The sequence below is a fragment of the Chiloscyllium plagiosum genome, unplaced genomic scaffold, assembly GCF_037043375.1.
Source record: "Chiloscyllium plagiosum isolate Xiang-an unplaced genomic scaffold, Cpla_swu_hap1 HiC_scaffold_2, whole genome shotgun sequence".
NCBI lineage: Eukaryota > Metazoa > Chordata > Chondrichthyes > Orectolobiformes > Hemiscylliidae > Chiloscyllium > Chiloscyllium plagiosum.
In genome coordinates, this window is record NW_028270140.1 from 75,796,275 (window position 1) to 75,819,226 (window position 22,952).

The 22,952-nt window shown below is 41.4% G+C and overlaps 1 protein-coding gene across 4 annotated transcripts in view; it reads right to left on the reverse strand.

Annotated features, from left to right (window-relative positions):
• pcsk5b (proprotein convertase subtilisin/kexin type 5b) overlaps window positions 1–22,952 on the reverse strand; it is a 371,873-nt gene that overhangs the window by 237,575 nt on the left and 111,346 nt on the right. The window lies entirely within an intron of this gene.

Below are 22,952 nucleotides of genomic sequence, written 5' to 3' on the forward strand. Positions count from 1 at the left end.
GGAGATTGAATCCTCACAATCCTTCTTGAAACCATGAGAAGGATTTCTAGAAAGTAAAAGGTAATATGAACATACAGCAAATGGATGGACGACCATCTCATTGAAGGATCATTATCTCAACAAATACTAATTATATCAGGTGCCAAAACAACCATCATAGTTTTGCCTGAACACTTCTCACAAAGTCGGCTGCTGGGACTGTAATAAACAACCTTACCTAAAACTTATGGTATTAAGAATGGACTCTATCTTTGGTAAGAATGGTTATCATTGTACTGCAGTACATACACACTTTCAAATTCATTCTAATTAGATTTATATTTTGCTCACCAACCAACAGCTTTTAAATCACCTCTTTCCAATTTGTTTCTCTGATTCAAATTTTCTTTAAACAGTGAAATTCACAACTGAACTTGGAGGAACTGTTTGGGAGAAGTTCACAGCACAGAATCAGATAAGTGAATTGTTTTAAGTGTGGTCTACAGAAAGTCTGCAGTAGTGAGTAGAGTGGGTTCTTTCTTGAGTATATATTTTTGAGATATGTCTCATAATTAAACTTAAAATATAAGCCATACCTATTAATTTAACCTGGGGCAGTGTTTGTAGAGGAATAAGACAGTGTTATTTTCTGGGTCTGTAGGTTGTGAAGGTGCAAACATGGCCTTTAGTAGAGTGAAATGTGCTTATTGTCAGATTTGGGAGTTTAAAGAAAGTTAAAGGGTTACTGCGGATTATATCTGCAATAAATGCTGTTGGTTGCAAATCTTATCAGATCAAATAGATAGGTTGGAGAGACAGCTAGAAGCGATGAGGAATTTGTAATAGCAACAGTATGTGATGAATGGCAGTTATGGGGCGGGCGGGGGGGGGGGGGGGGGAGAGTCTCAGATATAGTCACATAGATGGTTAACTCAAGGAAAGATGAGAAAGGTAGTCAGCTAGTGCAGGAGTCTACTGTGGCTAAACGCATTTCAAACAAGTATGCTGTTTTGGAAAATGTAGGGGGTGATGGATTCTCAGGGGAAAGTCGCACGAACAGCTAAGTTTCTGGTATTGAGACTGGCTCTAATGCAATGAGGGGTACGCCGGGTTCCAAGAGATCAATTGTGTTAGGGGACAGAGAGGTACAGACAGACGTCTCTGGGGCCAACAGCGAAAAAGCAGAATGGTGTGTTGTTTCTCTGGTGCCAGGATCAAGGATGTCTCAGAGAGGGTGCAGAATATTCTCACGGGGGAAGAGGGGTCAGCAAGAGGTCATTGTCCACATTGGAACCAACGACATTGGAAGGGAAAAGGTTGAGACTCTGAAGGGAGATTACAGAGAATTAGGCTGGAATTTAAAAAGGAAAGAGGAAAGAAAGAAGGGAGGAAAGAAAGAAGGGAGGGGAGGCGGCAGGAGGAAGAAAGAAGGGAGGGGAGGCGGCGGGAGGAAAGAAAGAAGGGAGGGGAGGCGGCGGGAGGAAAGAAAGAAGGGAGGGGAGGCGGCGGGAGGAAAGAAAGAAGGGAGGGGAGGCGGCGGGAGGAAAGAAAGAAGGGAGGGGAGGCGGCGGGAGGAAAGAAAGAAGGGAGGGGCGACGGCGGGCGGGGCGACGGGCGGGAGGGGAAAGGGATTTTTGATAAGGGATAGCATTACAACTGTGCTAAGGGAGGATATTCCCGGAAATACATCCAGGAAAAAAAAGTTATTTCGGTGGAACTGAGAAATAAGAAAGGGATGATAATCTTACTGGGATTGTATTATAGACCCCCTAATTTTCAGAGGGAAATTGAGAAACAAACTTGCAAAGAGATATCAGCTATCTGTAAGAATAATAGGGTGGTTATGGTGGGGGATTTTAACTTTCCAAACATAGACTGGGAGTGCCATAGTGTTAAGGGTTTAGACGGAGAGGAATTTGTTAAGTGTGTACAAGAAAATGTTCTGATTCAGTATGTGGATGTACCTACTAGAGAAGGTGCAAAACTTTGCCTACTCTTGTGAAATAAGGCAGGGCAGGTGACTGAGGTGTCAGGGGGAGCACTTTGGGGCCAGTGACCATAATTCTATTATATTTAAAATAACGATGGAAAAGAATAGACCAGACCTAAATGTTGAAGTTCTAAATTGGAGAAAGGCCAATTTTGACAGTATTAGTAAAGAACTTTCAAAAGCTGATTGGAGGCAGATGTTCGCAGGTAAACGGACAGCTGGAAAATGAGAAGCCTTCAGAATTGAGCTAATGAGAATCCAGAGAAAGTATATTCTTGTCAGGGTGAAAGGGAAGGCTGGTAGGTATAGGGAACGCTGGATGACTAAAGAAATTGAGGGTTTGGTTAAGAAAAAGAAGGAAGCATATGTAAGGTATAGACAAGATAGATTGAATGAATCCTTAGAAGAGTATAAAGGCAGGAGGAGTATACTTAAGAGAGAAATCAGGAGGACAAAAAGGGGGCATGAGATAGCTTTGGCAAATAGAATTAAGGAGAATCCAAAGGGTTTTTACAAATATATTAAGGACAAAAGGGTGACTAGGGAGAATTTAGAGCCCCTCAAAGATCAGCAAGACGGCCTTTGTGTGGAGCTGCAGAAAATGTGGGAAGATACTAAATGAAAATTTTGCATCAGTATTTACTATGCAAAAGGATATGGAAGATATAGACTGTAGGGAAATAGATGGTTGAGACCTTGCAAAATGCCCATATTACAGAGGAGGAAGTGCTGGATGTCTTGAAATGCATAAAGGTGGATAAACCCCCAGGACCTGATCAGGTGTACGCTAGAACTCTGTGGGAAGCTAGAGAAGTGATTGCTGGGCCTCTTGCTGAGATATTTGTATCATCGATAGTCACAGGTGAGGTGCCGGAAGACTGGAGGTTGGCTAACGTGGTGCCACTGTTTAAGAAGGGCGGTAAAGACAAGCCAGGGAACTATAGACCAGTGAGCCGGATGTCAGTGGTGGGCAAGTTGTTGGAGGGAATCCTGAGGGACAGGATGTACATGTATTTGGAAAGGCAAGGACAGATTAGGGATAGTCAACATGGCTTTGAGTGTGGGAAATCATGTCTCTCAAACTTGGTTGAGTTTTTTCAAGAAGTAACAAAGAGGATTGATGAGGGCAGAGTGGTAGATGTGATCTATATGGACTTCAGTAAGACATTCAACAAGGTTCCCCAAGGGAGACTGGTTAGCAAGGTTAGATCTCACGGAATACAGGGAGAACTAGCCATTTGGATACAGGACTGGCTCAAAAAGTTGAAGACAGAAGGTGGTTGTGGAGAATTGTTTTTCAGACTGGAGGCCTGTGACCAGTGGAGTGCCACAAGGATCGGCGCTGGGTCCTCTACTTTTTGTCATTTACATAAATAATTTAGATGCGAGCATAAGAGGTACAGTTAGTAAGTTTGCAGATGACACCAAAATTGGAAGTGTAGTGGACAGTGAAGAAGGTTACCTCAGATTAAAACAGGATCTTGACCAGATGGGCCAATGGGCTGAGAAGTGGCAGATGGAGTTTAATTCAGATAAATGCAAGGTGCTGCATTTTGGGAAAACAAGTCTTAGCAGGACTTATACACTTAATGGTAAGATCCTAGGGAGTGTTGTTGAACAAAGAGACCTTGGAGTACAGATTCATAGCTCCTTGAAAGTGGAGTCGCAGGTAGATAGGATAGTGACGGTGGTGTTTGTTATGCTTTCTTTTATTGGTCACAGTATTGAGTACAGGAGTTGGGAGGTCATGTTGTGGCTGTACAGGACACTGGTTAAACCACTGTTGGAATAGTGCATGCAATTCTGGTCTCCTACTGATCAGAAAGATGTTGTTAAACTTGAAAGGGTTCAGAAAAGATTTACAAGGATGTTTCCAGGGTTGGAGGATGTGTGCTATGGGGATAGGCTGAACAGGCTGGGACTGTTTTCCCTGGAGCGTCGGAGGCTGAGGGGTGACCTTATAGAGGTTTACAATATTACGAGGGGCATGGATCGGATAAATAGACAAGGTCTTTTCCCTGGGGTCGGGGAGACCAAAACTAGAGGGCATAGGTTTAGGGTGAGAGGGGAAAGGTAGAAAAGGAGACCCAAGGGGCAACTTGTTCATGCAAAGGGTGGTACGTGTATGAAATGAGCTGCCAGAGTAAGTGGTGGAGGCTGGTACAATTGCAACATTTAAAAGGCATTTGGATGGGTATATGAATAGGAAAGGTTTGGAGGGATATATGGGCGGGCAGGTGGAACTAGATTGCGTTGGGATATCTGGTCGGCATGAACGGGTTGGAATGAAGGGTCTGTTTCCATGCTGTACATCTCCATGACTATCTTGGGATGTTGGTCCCTAAGGCACCCATAGTCATCCATTAACCCCATCAAAATGGTACCAATGAGTGTTAACATATTTAGTTACCCATTAGACAAGGGAATAGGCAACAAGAAATGATTGTGCATTGCTCTGGTGTCTAATGCACATTCTGTCTATCAAAGCTTTATCTTGGCTGATTTTTATGTCCTTCCTTTATCTAGGAGGTAGTGAAAATAATTGTAACACTTAGTCCCTACCTTAGGTAATGATCACAGAGGAAGAATTTAACAGCAAATCGTTCCTGATAAGTTAGGAAGTGAAAGATTATTGGGATCAGTGGGAATATGGTGTCATTAGATTAACCAAGATCTTAGTGAATTGTGTAGCAGGCTCAGGGGGCCGAGTCATCCACTCTAGTTTCGAACTGGTGTTTATACAGTCATAAGACATCGAACAGCACAGTCAATATAGCTTTGTACCATAGAGCAGCAATTATCCCATTAAATATAAAATGCATCCGCTAACTCAAATTGCACTTTTTTTCCTCTTTCATCAAAGTGAAATTTAAGCTGTGGAAATGTGAGCCATTTCCCTCAGTGTCTGAATGCAATTTTACTCGCAGCAAGTTTATTGCTGAGTCACACGGTAATATTCAGGGACCTCGTGATCTAAATCAATCAATCAATCAGTCAGTTAAGCATTTTGTGCTCCACCAGTTGAGAGATAAACAGAGAACCACCTATACAACGTATTCAAGAAGAACGATACTCAAAAAATACAGTGCGCAGATTCCTCAAGAACAAACCACGACAAGCAGACCAAACAGCCAGAAACCCTAACCACCTTACCATACAAAGAAGTTTCAAAAATGACAGCCAGACTACGAAGACCCCTTGGAATCCTGGTAGCACACAAACCCACTAACACTCTCAAACAAAAACTAACAAACTTAAAAGACCAAGTACAACCCATGGACAAAACCAACGTCATCTACAAAATTCCATGCAAGGACTGCCATAAACACTACGTAGGACAAACAGGAAGAAAGTTAGCCACCAGGATACATGAACACCAGCTAGCCACAAAAAGACACGACCCTCTCTCCCTCGTAGCCCTACACACGGATGAAAAAAAAAACACCACCATTTCGACTGGGACAACACATCTATCCTGGAACAGGCTAAGCAAAGACATGCCAGAGAATTCCTAGAGGCCTGGCACTCCAACCACAATGCCATAAACAAACACATAGATCTAGATCAACCCCTCAGAAAGCAAACAGGAAATGACATCACCACAAACCCGAGGAACCGCATCCAGGAGAAAGATATAAATAGAAAGCAGGAGACAACAGTTTCACTTTACTTGGAGGTCACCACTGATGATGTTACCTAACCAGGTAATGAAATATCTGGATATCAAACCTACAGCTCGGCGAGCAAACCTATACCCTAGAGATAAAATTGCTGCTGCTTCCATGTTAATGATGCTAAGTCATTTAAAGTCAATAAAATTTTGAATTGAATTGAAACTTCCATGTCTTAAGTGCAAAGTAACAATTACAAACTAAAGATAGATACAAAGTTAGACTGGAATTTGTTCCATTTACCTGCAATGCAGCTACTTTACAAGCTATGTCAGATTCCACTTTGTGGGTCTCATAACAGTTACGATAGTTATACTACTAGATAGTTTATATTCAGGCTGTTCCACAAAGTCCACTGTCAAGCTTGGCTTTAAGAAAACAGAGAAACAATGGGCCTAGTTGTTAACCTTGAACCACAACTACATAGCACTTATCACTTAGTTACTAATATAAACCACAGTTATTTGAAATCAGCTGTAAATAAGGAGTGCACTGGCATAGAATTCAGAAAGCAAATTCCCTGAGGCTTCCAACACCACTTTGTTGTATTTTCTGCATGTTCGAAGCTGGAATGGACTATGCACCTGTAGTTGAGTAACACTGAAGATTTGTTTAATAACAAAACACAAAGAGAGAGTATTGGCAATGGCAGTACACTTGACATCTGTGGATACTGTTTCTAATCCTGTCAACCTGGCATGCAAGATGCAGAATGTATCAGGGGCCTTTTAGTTTAAAACAAAAAAATTCCAGGCCACAATTTTGAAATAGAATTCAGCTGTTGAGACAACAAAGTCTGAGCTATTACAACTTTCCTATCCTAGTAATTAGGCAGATGGCCTACATCATAGTGTTTTTCCATAACAGATAGCACTCAGGCTGAAAGAACACAAACACTGAGTTGCAAGTTGAATTCCAGGTAACCAGCTGTCCTGAAACGGTGAGCTTTACGTAAACGGGACAAAGTGGCACTGACCCAATCTAAATTTTAAGTTCAGTTTGGACATGACATTGCCAAGAAGGGTATACCTATTTTTCTAATCAACCTGTTCATAGAGGTTATTCAAAGTTTGTGCGAAGATTTGTAGCTCGGGTGCTCGTTGTTGTGGTTCTGTTCGCCGAGCTGGAAGTTTTTGTTGCAAACGTTTCGTCCCCTGGCCAGGCGACATCATCAGTGCTTGGGAACCTCCTGCGAAGCACTTCTTTGATGTTTCCTCCGGTGTTTATAGTGGTCTGTCCCTGCCGCTTCCGGTTGTCAGTTTCAGCTGTCCGCTGTAGTGGTTGGTATATTGGGTCCAGGTCGATGTGTTTGTTGATGGAGTTTGTGGATGAATGCCATGCCTCTAGGAATTCCCTGGCTGTTCTCTGTCTGGCTTGCCCCATGATAGTAGTGTTGTCCCAATCGAATTCATGTTGCTTGTTGTCTGCGTGTGTGGCTACTAAGGATAGCTAGTCGTGTCGTTTCGTGGCTAGTTGATGTTCATGTATGCGGATTGTTAGCTGTCTTCCTGTTTGTCCTATATAGTGTTTAGTGCAGTCCTTGCATGGTATTTTGTACACTACATTCGTCTTGCTCATGTTGGGTATCGGACAAAGAAGAAACCATGATATCATTCGACGTGACGGCACTGTTCACTTCGATTGACAAAACCCTAGCCAGAGAAACAATAGCCAACCTACTGGACATACAGAACAGAAAACAGGACGCTGAGCCTATCAACAAAGACGGCATACTTAAACTACTGGACTTGTGCCTCACAACACACTTCACATTCAACAACCAGAACAAATGAACAGAACACCCATGGGATCACCAATCTCGGGACTCATAGCAGAGGCAGTTATGCAAAGGTTAGAACAAACAGTCCTACCACAAATTCAACCCAAACTCTGGGTCAGATATGTCGATGACACGTTTGTAATCATTAAAAACACGGAAACAGAAAAAACACACCGGATCATCAACGCCACACTCACAGGAATCCGATTCACGAGAGAAGAAGAAAAGGATAGCCAACTCCCATTCCTAGACGTGATGGTACAGAGAACACCAGACGGAGAATTCACTACAAGAGTATACAGGAAAGCCACACACACAGACCAAGTCCTAAACTATGAAAGTAACCACCCCAACACACACAAACGAAGCTGCATCAGGACACTATTCAAAAGGGCCACAACACACTGCAGTACACCAGGACTGCAAAAAGAAGAAGAGGAACACCTATACAAGGTATTCGCCAAAAACGGATACCCGCGCAACTTCATCAGCAGATGCCTAAGAGAAAGACCACGGAACGAGGACATACCACAACCAAAAGGACTAGCCACACTACCATACATCAGGAGCATCTCAGAACTGACTGCCAGACTACTGCGACCCCTAGGACTCATAACAGCACACAAACCAACAGCCATGCTCAGACAACAACTCACCAGAACGAAGGACCCGATACCCAATATGAGCAAGACGAATGTAGTGTACAAAATACCATGCAAGGACTGCACTAAACACTATATAGGACAAACAGGAAGACAGCTAACAATCCGCATACATGAACATCAACTAGCCACGAAACGACACGACCAGCTATCCTTAGTAGCCACACACGCAGACAACAAGCAACATGAATTCAATTGGGACAACACTACTATCATAGGGCAAGCCAGACAGAGAACAGCCAGGGAATTCCTAGAGGCATGGCATTCATCCACAAACTCCATCAACAAACACATCGACCTGGACCCAATATACCAACCACTACAGCGGACAGCTGAAACTGACAACCGGAAGCGGCAGGGACAGACCACTATAAACACCAGAGGAAACATCAAAGAAGTGCTTCGCAGGAGGCTCCCAAGCACTGATGATGTCGCCTAGCCAGGGGACGAAACGTTTGCAACAAAAACTTCCAGCTCGGCGAACAGAACCATATCATAGAGGTTATCACACACCTCTGGAGAGGTGGGACTTGAACCTGGACCTCTCAGCCCAGAGGTAAGAAACTACCACTGTGCCACAACAGGACCTAAAAGAAATTCAAACCTACAATCTTCTGATATGTAGTCAGATGTGTTATCCATTGTGCCACTGACCCATTGGATCATTTCAATTTTTGCTCCAAAATTAGAAAGTTGATTGGTGAACTAATTGAAATGATGAAGGTCATAAAATACTTTAGTGTGCAAAACCCCATTTCCTATAGATGAGAAGGCAAATAGCAGCACAGCAAACAATGAAACATCCTGGTTAATCTTCGAGGGACACTGGTTTGAATCATATCATGGCAGATGATGAAATCAGAGCACAGTAACATCTAGCATTAATCCATAAAAACCCATCTGGTTTATTAATGCTCTTTAGGGAAAGAAATCTGGCATTTTTTGCCTGACCGGGCCTAAATGCGATTCCAAATTGACAGGAATGTGACAACTTTTAACCACCCTCAAATGGTCTAGCAACTGACTCCCTTATATGAAAGCAGTATCTGCTAACACAACTCTCAGGCAACTTTGTGTGAATCTTACTCGGAAACACGTATGCGCATGGTTCCAGACACTACGTCATTGCATCATGAGTAAAATGTGCATATGCACAATATTGAAACCAGAATCAGAGAGTTGGTGGGGGAGCACAATTCAGTGGTGGGAAGAGGGAATGCAACCCCTTCCTTGTGAGATCCAAAATGGCACACAGCAACAAATGCAGCATTGTATCAAACTGCTACAAGAGCTGAAGAAACAAATGAACTCTGTCCTGAGCCTATGCACCTGAAATGATGATGCACACAGAGTTCTTATTAGTATCCAAGGGCTTCTGCCAGAATTGGGAGAGCTTGCACACAACAGAGTCATACAACAGTTTGAGACAGTCATACAAGTAGAATCATGCATTACAGGCAACACCACCAATATCCCAGAGGTTGTCATGTCTCACCAACTGATCAGATTCACAAGAGGTGGTAACACAATTGTATATAGTCAGAAGGGAGCTAGTTTGGGATAGCTCATCATAAATTTGTACCATATTAAGTCTCATAGGCAAGGAAATCACCTGAAGATTAACATTTACCACCCTCCTTCAGTTAGCGAGTGAGTAATCCTCAATGTTGCACATCTATTAGAAGCAGCACTGGGCTAGCAAAAGCACAGGGTGCACTCTGGATAGGACACTTCAAATGTCAGGTGCACCATTACTGATCAAGATTGCCTTAAAAAGGACACAGCTATTAGATCAGGCCTCCAGCAGGTGGTGAAAACACCAAGAAAGAAAATGTTACTGAGCTTGTCTTCATCAATGTACCTGTCACAGGTGTCTGTCCATGGCAGGCAGTCAACAGTGCTCAGTTAGCCACTGTGGAGATGAAGTCCCATCTTCACGCTGAGCACATCATCCATCTTGTTTGGCACTCCCACTGTGCTAAACGTGTCAGATTATGAGCAAATCTAGCAACTCAAAACATAGCAACAGATGCTATGGGCCATCCATAGCAGCACAATTGCATTAAACTACAATTTGTAATATCATTGCCAAGTGCAATCACCATTCTACAATTACTTTCAAACCAGGAGTTCAATTCTGGTTCAAACAAAGACGACTAAAAGAATATCAGGAACACTAGTTATACCTAAACGTGAGCTGCCAACTTGGCTTAACTACAACATAGAATGCCAAATAGCAGATGCATACAATAGTCATGGCTAAATGATCTCACAACATACAGACCAGATAGAAGCTCGACATTCCTACCATACCCTAGTATAAATGATGGTAGACAATTAAGCAACTAACAGGAGGAGAAGACGGCTTCACAATATCCATAACTTAATGATAGGGGAGCCCAGTACATGTAAATGTCAAATTTGAAGTATTTGTATCCATCTTTACTCAGATCAGCCCAATCTCTACCTCTGCCAAAGGTCCCCAGCATTACAAATGCCAGTCTTCAACCAATTCAATTCACCCCACATTATATGAAGAAATGGCTGCAAGTATTGGATACTGCAAAGTCTATGAGCCCTGACAGTCTGACAACAATACTGAAGAGTTATACTCTAACTACGCCAAGAGCCTAGCGTTTCTACTACAGTTACAACACTGACATCTACCTGACAAATGTGGAAACTTGCCCAGATGTCCTGTCCACAAAATACAGGACAAATCCCAACCCAGTCAATTACTGCCTTTTTAGGCTACTCTCCAAAGTGATGGTGTCATTGACAATGCTATGCTGTTCCCCACTGACTTAAACTTGTCTATGTCTCTTTGCAGCTTTTGTGTCCTCCTTACAGTTTATATTTCCACTCAGTTTTGCATTATCAGCAAACTTAGCAATAGTACTCTCTTTCTCTTTGTCAAAGTTATTAATGTGGATTGTACATAGCTGAAGCCCCAGCACTGATCCTTGGCATACTCCACAGTTCGTGGTTAAGCTATGCTTAGAAGCAGAAGGTGAGAGGATAACAATATTATTAGACACTGTTATGGGAAATAAGCCAGACTATGCAAGAGAAATAAAGATTGGAGAACATCTAGGCAATCAATAGAGAGCCTAAAATAATGGCCTTTAAGATTGTAATAATGAATAAATGTGGTCAAACCATTTTAATAGATGGGAGAAAAGCTGATTTTTGAATGGCTGCAAATAGAACTTGGGACTATACTAACAAAAATACTAACAAACAATGTTGTGGAACTATAATGGAAAACATTTAATATGGCGTTTAACTGAGTGTAGGAAAAATATATTCTGTTAAACAGAAAGAAATAAATACTAATGAGATTCTATGGACAAATAAGGACACAATGAAATAATTGAGTTTCAGAAAGAAGGATACATTAAGTACATGGCAGAAGAGCACATGACAAAACAAACAGATTAAGAAAGTGATCAAAGCAATTGGAAACAAAGACAATCTATGAAATTAACTTGTTAAAAAACATAGAACGAAGTAAGAATGCACCAATAACAGAAGGAAGGCTGGGATGGGAATAGAACGATTAAGCAACAGATAAGATAAGAGAAAATATCATGGGAATACCACAAAGTGAGGTGGTAGTAGAAATATTAGATTATTACCGTGCTTCGGTTATTTACCAGGGATAGAGAGCAGGTCAACATGACACTGAATGAGGAGATAAGTGTTTCCAGAAAATGAGGAGGTATATTGAATAAACAAACTCAAAAGGGATAAAAAGCTGATATGCTGGACTACAGTTATGCATTTTAAATATCTCAAGGGAAGAGAATCAGCAGAGGTATATATTTAATAATTTGTTTAAAATAAAGGTGACATGCAAGAGGACACAAAATAGCACCGAAGAATCATTTTTAAAAAATGATTTAAAAACATTTTTTTAAAAAAATTCTGCTTGACCAATCGTACTGAAGTTTTTGAGAAGATACCAGGAGAAAAAAAAATGTTATTGCAGCACGTGCAATTTTCTGAATTTTCAAAAGGCTTTTGTTTAGTCACCCCACAATGGTCGAATCAATCAGATTAGAGATACTCAAGGCACTAGCATCAGAATAGATTGCTCATTAACTTCAAAGCAAAAAATGGAGGGGTAATTATTCAGATTTGCAGAAGGTAGATGTGATATTTTGCAAGGATCAGCACAGGGACCACTGTAGTTCACCACGTGACTTCGGAGTCAAAACAAATTCCCGATTTGTAGATTTGAACCAGATTTTGGGATGACAAATTAGTTCATCTTGGAAGGACTGCAACAAGTTAGAAAGCTCATTAATAGACTTGCAAAATAGCAAGTAAATGGCACCTGAAGTTCAGCACAGAAAAATGTGTAGTACTGCATTTGGAAGGAAGGTTAGGAAGGTCACTTATGACTTAAAAGCTGCAAGACCTCAAGCAAATTCACTCCATCCTACTCCAATGGATGCTCCCTATACACCTTTCACCACCATTTCTGTACAAGCATACATGTAGGCACATTCCCACAACCTCACAGCTCCCACAGGTACCTGGCCCTGGACCCCTGGGGTGCAGACTCTAGAGACTGTTTTCATGGATTGCAGTCCCAGTCCTGTCCACTGCAGTTTTTAACCACACTGGGACCAGACAGCTGTTGGCTGTTCAAATTGGCTATCTGCTTTCTGGGCTGGGACTTCCTCTTGAGTCAAGTTAAGGAGACCCATCTCTACAATAAACACTCCTTGGATAACATTAGCTACTGACACTGCTGCTGGAGGAAAGGGAAACTCCATCCTCGTAAACATGCTGACTCTGATCTTGGGCAGTAAACATTTATAGAGCACATTACAGAATACTTTTAGAAATCCAAATACACCATGTCAGAGCTTGCCTTCATCCACATTTCTAACAATTTTCTCATTTCGATTTTACTTTCATAAAACCAAGCTAGATTGTACAGTGATTTCTAAATGTCCTGCTGCTACTTCCTTAACTGCAAATTGCAACATTTTCTTCAATGACTGATATTGGGTTAACTGGCCAACTCTTTCCTGCTTTCTATTTCCCTCTTTTTTGTGCAGAAAGTTACATTTGTGGTGTTCCAATCTGTTAGGACATTCCCATAATTTAGGGAATTTTGGAAGATTACAATGAATGTTTTGACTTCTATTAAGACCTTACAATGCAGGCTCTTATGATTAGGGTCTGATTAACTTTCAATCCATTAGTTTGCCTGAATCTTTTTCCCCTCTAGTGATAATTATTGTTTCACCTTCCTCTCCCCCGATTGTATACAATTATTGAGATTTTGGTGTCTAACACAAAGAAAGGCTCCAAAAATCTGTTTGATATTTTGGAGATTGACTTGGAACCAAGGCAAATCCTTTACAGAACAAACATCCACCTTAGCTACTCTCTTCCTTATTATATACTTGAAGGTCTCACCCAGTTTTCATATTTCTTGCTTATTTATTAAATCTATTTTCTCTCTAAATATCTTTTGTTATTTTATAATATTGTTCTAATCCTTTGACCCACCATTAATCTTCGTAGCATTGGACACTTTTTCTTTTGATTTGATAGCACAGTTAACTTCCTCAGCTATTCATAAATGATTCAACCTTCTTGTACGGTGTTACTTCCTCAATTTTAATATACCTTTGTTGGAAGTTAAGAAATATTCCCTTATGTCAGCCATTGCTCTTTAATGTCTTTGTTTAAATTTACTTTTCCAGTTCACTTTTGCTAACTGTCTTCACCCCTTTGTCATGGTTTCAATTGATGGTTAAGACACTGATTTCCCATCCAAGTTTATCAACCTGTAATGGAATGTGAAATTCTCGAATGTTAATGATTACTTGGCACGTGATGATCCCTTATTATGATATAATTAATCAATTCTGTCACATGCAATGTTACCAGATCTGAAATAATCTGTTCTCTGGTAGGTTTCACATTATGTCATGCGAAATAAAAGAAATATTCACAAAGCAAACCAAGAAATTTAAAACACTTAATAACCTTCACTTATCATTTAAACTTTCAAATAGTTGAAGTAATCAACAGACTAGACTAAGTTATGCAATCCTGCCATAGTCGTGAATGGTGGTAGACAATTAAACAACTCCCAGAAGGAGATGGTTCCACAGATATCCCAATCTTCAATGACAGGGGAGCCTCAGGACAAAAGACAGGGCTGAAGCCTCCATCTTCTGCCAAAGAGTGAGTGGCTGATTCATCTTCGCATCCTCCTGAAGTTGCCAGCATCAGAGATGCCAGTCATAGAGATGTACAGCACAGAAACAGACTCTTTGGATTGTACGTTTGCTCGCAGAGCTGGAAAGTTTGTTTTCAGACGTTTTATCACCATACTAGATAACATCAGTGAGCCTCCAGCGAAGCGCTGGTGTTATGTCCCACTTTCTGTTTATGAGTCTTGGTTTCTTAAGGTGGGTGATATCATTTCCGGTTCTTTTCTCTCAGAGGGTGGTAGATGGGGTCTAAATTGATGCATAGGACCTCCTGTGTGTCTCTGTTTAGCTTGTCCTATGATGGATGTGCTGTCCCAGTCAAAGTTGTGTCCTTCCTAGTCTGTATGTAAGGATACTAGTGGTGGTGTGACATGCTTTTTGGTGGCTAGTTGGCATTCATGTATCCTGGTGGCTAGGCTTTTGCTTGTTTGTCCAATGTAGTGTTTGTTACAGACCTTGCATGGCATTTTGTAAATGACATTTGTTTTGCTGGTTGTTTGTATAGGGTTATTTTAGGTTCAGTAGCCGCTGTTTAACTGTTTGGTAAGTTTGGGGGCTACCATGATGCCAAGGGGTAGGAGTAGTCTGAAAGTAATTTCAGAGATGACTTTGACATAAGGTAATGTGGCTCGAGTTTCTGGGTGTGTTGTGTCTGCTTGTTTGGGTTTGTTATTGAGAAGTCAACAGACTGTTTTCTTCCTAAATATGCTGTACAGGTATTTTTCTTCAGCTGCTCATAGTTCCCAGGTGCTGCAGTATGTTGTGACTTGTTGAAATAATGTCCTGATGCAGCTCTGTTTTGTGGGTGTTGGATTAATTGTTTCTGTGGTTAAGTACTTGATGTGTGCACGTTGTTTTTCTGTAGATGCTGGTTTGACAGTTCTCCATTAACTGCTCGTTCTACTTTGACATCTCAGAATGGGAGTCTGTTGTCATTCTTCTCTTTTGTGAATCTTATGCCAGTAAGGCTATTGTAGATGGTGTTGTAGGTTTCCTCTAATTTTGTTCTGTTTTGTAATCATGAAGGTGTCATCCATGTCATTTACCCAAAGTTTGGGTTGAATAGTTGGAAGGGCTGTTTGTTAGAGTCTTTGCATTACTGCTTCTGCTGGGAACCCTGGTATTGGTGATCCCATGGGTATTGTGTTGATTTGTTTGTAGGTCTTGTTATTGAATATGAAATGGTTGGTGAGGCACAGGTCTACTTGCTTGAGAACATTGTCTTTGCTGATGAAGTTGGTGCTGTCTGGTGTCCCCCCCCTTGGTTCCTCTAGTAGTGAAGTCAGTGTTTCTTTGGTCAGTTTAATGTTAATTGATGTGAAAAGGGCTGTTACAAAGGAAAACATTATTTTGTCCGCGTCTATCTTGGTGTCTTTGATGGTATCCAAGAATTCTTGGATGGAGTGAATGGAGTGGCATGAGTCTTCCACTCGGTATTTCAGTGGAGTTCCTTGGCTAGTCTGTATGTCGGTGTTCCAGGTAGTGAGACTATGGGTCTGAGGGAGGCCTCTGGTTTGTGTACTTTAAGTAATTTGTAGAAGCTGGGTGTGTTGAATCCATCCAGTTTCATTTTTGGGAAGTCTGTCTTGTTTAATTGCCCTGATTTCTGAAGCCTTTTCAATGTGATATGGATTTCTAGTTATGGGGTCACCTGTAGGTAAGTGTCAGTTTCTGCCAGTAGTGAGTTCCCTGGGTTGAGGGGAGTCCAGGACTAGAAGACAGACTTCAAGAAAATGAAACCGGATGGATCCAACGCACACCACTTCTATGAACTACCTAAAGTATACAAACTAGTCTCTACCTGGAACACCGACATACAGACTAGCCAAGGAACTCCACCAGAAACTGAAATACCAAATGGAAAACTCATGCCACTCCATTCACTCCATCCAAGAATTCCTGAACACCAAAGACACCAAGATAGACGAGGATGAAATAATGTTCTCCTTTGACACAACAGCCTGTTCACATCAATTAACATTAAATGGGCCAAAGAAACACTGGCTGCACTATTAGAGGAACCAAGGGGACACACACCAGACAGCATCAATGTCTTCAGCAAAGACAACGTCCTCAAGCAAGTAGACCTGTGCCTCACCACCCATTTCACATTCAATAACAAGACCTACAAACCAATCAACAGAACACCCACGGGATCACCAATACCAGGCTTCCTAGCACAGGCAGTAATGCAGAGACTCTAACAAACAGCCCTTCCAACTATCCAACCCAAACTTTGGGTACGTGACATGGATGACACCTTTGTGATTACAAAAGAGAACAAAATTAGATGAAACCTACAACACCATCTACAATAGCCTTACTGGCATAAAATTCACAAAAGAGAAGAATGACAATAGACTCCCATTCTGAGATTTCAAAGTAGAACGAGCAGTTAATGGAGGAGAAAGTGAGGTCTGCAGATGCTGGAGATCAGAGATGGAAATGTGTTGCTGGAAAAGCGCAGCAGGTCAGGCAGCATCCAGGGAACAGGAGAATCGATGTTTCGGGCATTAGCCCTTCTTCAGGAAACCCTTCTCCTTCCTGAAGAAGAGCAGTTAATGGAGAACTGTCAAACCAGTATCTACAGAAAAAACATTTTCCACCCCCCCCCCCCCCCCAATACCTAACTACAGAAGCAATCAATCCAACACCCACAAAACGGAGCCACATCAGGACATTATTTCAACAAGCCACAACACACTGCAGCACCTGGGAACTACGAGCAGCTGAAGAGAAATACCTGTACAGCATATTTAGGAAGAAAACACCATCTGTCGACTTCTCAACAACAAATTCAAACAAGCAGACAACACGCCAGAAACTCCAGCCACATTACCTTACATCAAAGTCATCTCTGAAATGACTTTCAGACTACTTCGACCCCTTGGCATCATGACAGCCCCCAAACTTACCAAACAGTTAAACAGCGGCTATTGAACCTAAAATAACCCTATACAAACAACCAGCAAAGCAAATGACATTTACAAAGTGCCATGCAAGGTCTGTAACAAACACTACATCGGACAAACAGGCAAAAACCTAGCCACCAGGATACATGAATTCCAACTAGCCACCAAAAGATATGACCCACTAACACTGGTATCCTTACATACAGACTAGGAAGGACACAACTTTGACTGGGACAGCACATCCATTATAGGACAAGCTAAACAGAGACACACACAGGAGCTCCTAGATGCCTGGCATTCTAACTGGATATCCATCAATAAACACATCGATTTGGACCTCATCAACACCCTCGGAGAGAAAAGAGCTGGAAATGATATCACCCCCCTTAGGAAACCAAGCCGCAAACAGAAAGTGGGACATAACACCAGTGCTTTGCTGGTGGCTCACTGATGATGTTACTAAACGTCTGAAAACAAACTTTCCAGCTCACCACCAAACTTACAACCTGAACCTCAACCCGAGGTATAAACCTTCTCAAAAATCACACAGACTCTTTGGCCCAACTGATCCATGCTAACTAGATGTCGCAACCTAATCTAGAGTTATTTGCCAGCACTTAGCCCATATTCCTCTAAACCCTTCCTATTCATATACTCATCCAGATGCCTTTAAAATGTTGTAATTGTATCAGCCTCCACCACTTCCTCTGGCAGCTCATTCCATGCACGTACCCTTAGGTCTCTTTTATATCTTTCCCCTCTCACCCTAAATCTATGCCCTCTAGTTCTGGCCTCCCCCACCCCAGGGAAAAGACTTTGTCTATTGACCATATACATGCCCGTCATGATTTTATAAACCTCCATAATGGTCACCCCTCAGCCTCCAACACTCCAAGGAAAACAGCCCCAGCTTACTCAGCCTCGCCATATAACTCAAACCCTGAAACATCCTTGTAAAATCTTTTCTGAACCCTTTCAAGTTTCACAACATCCTTCCGAGAGGAGGGACACAAGAATTGCATGCAATATTCCAAAAGTGGCCTAACCAATGTCCTGTACAGCCACAACATGACCTTCCAACTCCTATACACAATGCTCTGAACAATAAAGGAAAGCATACCAAATGCCTGCCTCACTATCCTATCTACCTGCGACTCCACTTTCAAGGAGCTATGAACCTGCACTTCAAGGTCTCTTTGTTCTGGACTTTCCCATTAAGTGTATCAGTCCTGCTCTGATTCACTCTAAGCTGCAGCACTTCACATTTATCTAAATTAAACTCCATGGGCCACTCCTCGGCCAATTGAGCCATCTGATCAAGATCCCATTGTACTCAGAGGTAACCTTCTTCGCTGTCCACTACACCTCCAATTTTGGTGTCATCTGTAAACTTACTAACTACATCTATGCTCACAAGTTCTCAATAATTTGATGCATTCTGCATAATATCAAGAAAGAGAAGATACTGGATACTGCAAAGGCTGTGGGCCCCAATAACACAGGAAATAGGAAAGAAAATTTGTGCTCTACAATTTATTGCTCCCCTAACCAAGCTGTTCCATTACTGTTACAATACTAGCATCTACTTGACCACGTAGGAAAATCCCAGGGACATCCAGTCCAAACAAGCAGGCTCCTTCCATCACAGTAAAGTGATGGAAGGAGCACTTTCAAAGGCATAACCTATCCATTGACACTCAGTTTGGGTTCTATCAGGATCACTCAGCTCCTGACATCATGAATAGCCCTGGTCCAAACATGGAAAAAAGCAGCTCAACTCCAGGTAAGGAAAGAGCAAGTCCTGATATTAAAGTGGTATTTAACAGAGGGTGGCATCAAGGAACTCTAGCAAAACTGGAGTGCATGGCAATTGGGGTAAATCTTTTCATTAGTTGGCACAAATTAAAATCGATGTGTTTGTTGGAGATTAGTCTTCTCAGCTCCAGAGCATTTCTGCAGGAGTTCCTCAGGGTAATGTTATAAACTAAAACATCTTCAACTACCTTTTCTCCATCATAAGGAGAGTGGGAATGTTCACAGATGATGAGGTAATGATTAGTACTGTTCACCACTTCAAGTTCTAAAATGGTCTGTGTCCATATGTGTCCAACATTCAGGCTTGGGCTAATAAGTCTCAAAGTAGCATTCATGCCACACAAGTGCTGGACATGAGTATCAGAAGAAAATCTAACCAGTGCCCCTGAATGTTCAATTTCATCAGTAGGAAAATCCAGAGTTATAGGGAGGTTGCAGTAAAGTAGAATCCCTACAATGCAGAGAAAGGCCATCCTGAAGAGCGCTCCATCCAGACTCACCTCATCCCTGTGACCCTGCAAGGCACTTTTATCATGGCTAATTCACCTACCTGGCACATCCCTGGACATTATGGGGCAATTTTAAGTTAGGTAGATTGACCATGCTTATCTACACATCTTTGGATTGCAGGAGAAACCTGTGTAGGCACAAACAGAATGCCCAAATGCTACATAAACAAACAGTCACCCAAGGCTGGGAGCAAACCCAGGTCCTTGCTGCTGTAAGGCAGCAGTGGTAACCACTGTGCCATTGTGCTGCTGGAAGTGTGAATGTGAAGAGTGCCAGATCACCCAAGAGCCTACTGAATGATAGGCTGTTCTGTGCCTTGAGCATGCTCTATCATATTCCTATTTCTTATGGTCTTCGCATCCTCACAGTAAGCCCCAATATCATTGAACAGAAACTGAACTTGACTAGACATATAAATACTGAGAATCCTTGGACAACATCTTCCAAACTTGCAACCACATCCACCTAAAAAGAACAACAGGAGCAGATATAACAAAACACCACTACCATCTGCAAGATCTCTTCCAAGCCACAGCACATCTCGACTTGGGAATATATTGCCATTCAAAATGCAACTCATAACCACCATATTCTCAAGGATCAAGTAGGGATGGGCAATAAATGCTAGCCTTGGCAGCAACACCCACATCCCTTGAAGAAATAATTAAGGACAACAACATTTTACTCAAAACAGTGAAATCTAAAATACTGAAATTTAAATAACAAACCTATATCATTTCTTCGGTATACATGCGTACTTATGGGCATTTAAATTCTTTCTTTGGACATCTTAAATACGGCTATGTGTTGGTGACAGGAGCAGTAAATGTTGAAGGCACTAAATGGGGTAACAATCAAGCAGGCTGTATTATCCAGGATAGTATTGAGCTTGGTGAATATTATTGAAACTCTACTTCTACTCAATGTATTAGCATGGTCAGTGAACAGGAAAAGGATGATGCCTGGAAGCAGATATTAAGTTGGCACTGGGGCTTATAGGATGGGCACAGTGCAACCTTCTCACCCTTCTCACTTTTTGCGTTGATAAGGTAGCCCCCTCGATCTCTTCCTGGAAGATTTTTCATGGAGGCGAGGGACCATGTGTGATAGGCAAGGTACTTTTCTGCATTGTGAAAAGATTTGATTGTGCCTCTACTTGCATAAATTCATTGGGATTTGCAAAGTTGCCAAAAAAAAGTTTAAAGCATTGCTCAGGTATTTGCCAGTGCTTGCCTACACTGAACCAATATAAGATTTGTGCTACATGACCGATCTCTCAAACTATCATTTTCACAACAGGATGCCACTGATAAATAATTCCATTTGCTTATTGAATGCAAATGTTTATTCACAAGATTTTTAATTACTTGAGGGAAATGCTTGACTGAAATATTAACTATAAATGAAATGTTTGTTTATATAAATAAGTGAACACTTAAATTTGATTGAGGAATTTTTTCTATTTCACTGTATTGAATGCTGATTTTGTATCAATGAAAGTGTTTTTTTTAAAATCCTCTTCACCCCCCCCCTCCCCCTTTAGTAGTGACAAAACCAATAGACCAGTAGCTGTTTCATGCGATGGTGGCATGGTGGCTCAGTGCACCAGGGTCCCAGATTCAGGTGACTCTGTGTTGAGTTTGCATATTCTCCCCGTGTCTGCGTGGGTTTCCTCCGGGTGCTCCGGTTTCCTCCCACAGTCCAAAGATGTGCAGGTCAGGTGAATTGGCCATGCTAAATTGCCCATAATGTTCAGTGCATTAGTCAGAGTGAAATGGGTCTGTATGGGTTACTCTTCAGAGGGTTGGTGTGGACTGGTTGGACCGAAGAGTCTGTTTCCACACTGTAGGGAATCTAATCTAATCATTTATATGCCACAAAACAGATAAATTGGCAAGAAGAAGCAAGGTCAAAGATGTGATTAGGGCTGAGTTGGCATTGAGTTAGTGTAGGGGCTATAAAGAATCAAGCAGAAAATAGGAAGCTTTAAAATAGGAGGGGCCAGGTCGGATGAGTATATGGGTAAAGAGTGAATGATCATTAAGGACCATTGGGGTAACTGTAGGGTCATAGTCTGGCATCGAGGAGATAGGGAGGGGAGAGCTGGAGGGATGTTTTCTGTGTTAATCTTTATTTTTAAAGTTTGTTAACAGAGCCAGGGTCCCTAAGGAGGCTTTCCAACCAGCACAGGTCCTGAGGAATTTTCAAAGATTCTTCCTGGGTCACCTAGCCCAATTAACCTTCCAGCCCAACCACACCTAGACCAATCATGTGAAGTGTGGACAGCTATTTTTAATGCCTGGGTTTGCAAAGCCAGGAATTTTTCCAAACTCTTTTCCTGACCCGGGAATTGAAATTAGGATCTATCACCTATATCTCAGTCAATTTTCTGGCTATATTAATAATTTGAATTTAGTTGCATAGAGTCAATTGGAGGTGAAACTTTTCACAAATGCCTTCTTCATAGTCACTACTTCTGTCATTTCTTTTAAGAATTCAGATTTGTTAGGCATGAGCTATCCTTTACAAATCCATGCTAGCACTCAGATCAGCTGGACATTTTTAACAGGTGTTCAGTCATTGTATTCTTAAATATCAATGCTCATAATTTTCCAATTCAATAATAGTTTGAGTGATATCTGGTGTGGTCATCTCTTCCCTACTTAAACAATGCACTGATTAATTTACTTCATCTGCCATTTTCTGATTTTCATTGATAATCTCATGACGATTGGTGTTCAAGTGGCCACAGTGATTCTAATTATCTTCTTTATCTTAATATATTTGTAAAAGGTTGTGATGATTGAGGTCTCATATGTTTCTTTTCATATTCCATTCTTGTCTGCTTTCTAACCATTTGTTACTCATTGTATCTCTCCCATTTACAATAGCTTTCTTTTTAAAAATCTTGTATGTTTTTTTCCTTATGCTCTCTTTCTCCTTTAGTTGGCCATAGTTGCCACTTTAGCGAGTAGAATCCTTGCCCTTTATGAGTCCAAACTGGTTCTTCTTTTACATTGAATTCTTTATTGAACAATTTTCTTTGCATTTTCTCCATTCACAGATTTGACCAGTTTATTGTTGACAGATTATTTAATCCCATTGATGGCAACTTTGCTAAAGTCTACAATTTCAGCAAGAGTGTTTGCATGACAGATACTTTACTGTATCACAATTAATATTATATAAATGTTCATGCATTGTTTGGCTAACTAAACTTCACTTATTACTTGATCTAATAGGAACTTGCTGCAGAAGTCTAACCAGGCACATTCAAGGAAATAATTGTGATTCAAATCCACTGACAGAAATCGGAGATTTTCAAATCCATTTGAACACTATACCCTGATCGCTTGTCAGGGAAAAATGACATTCATTCCACCAGTATGGG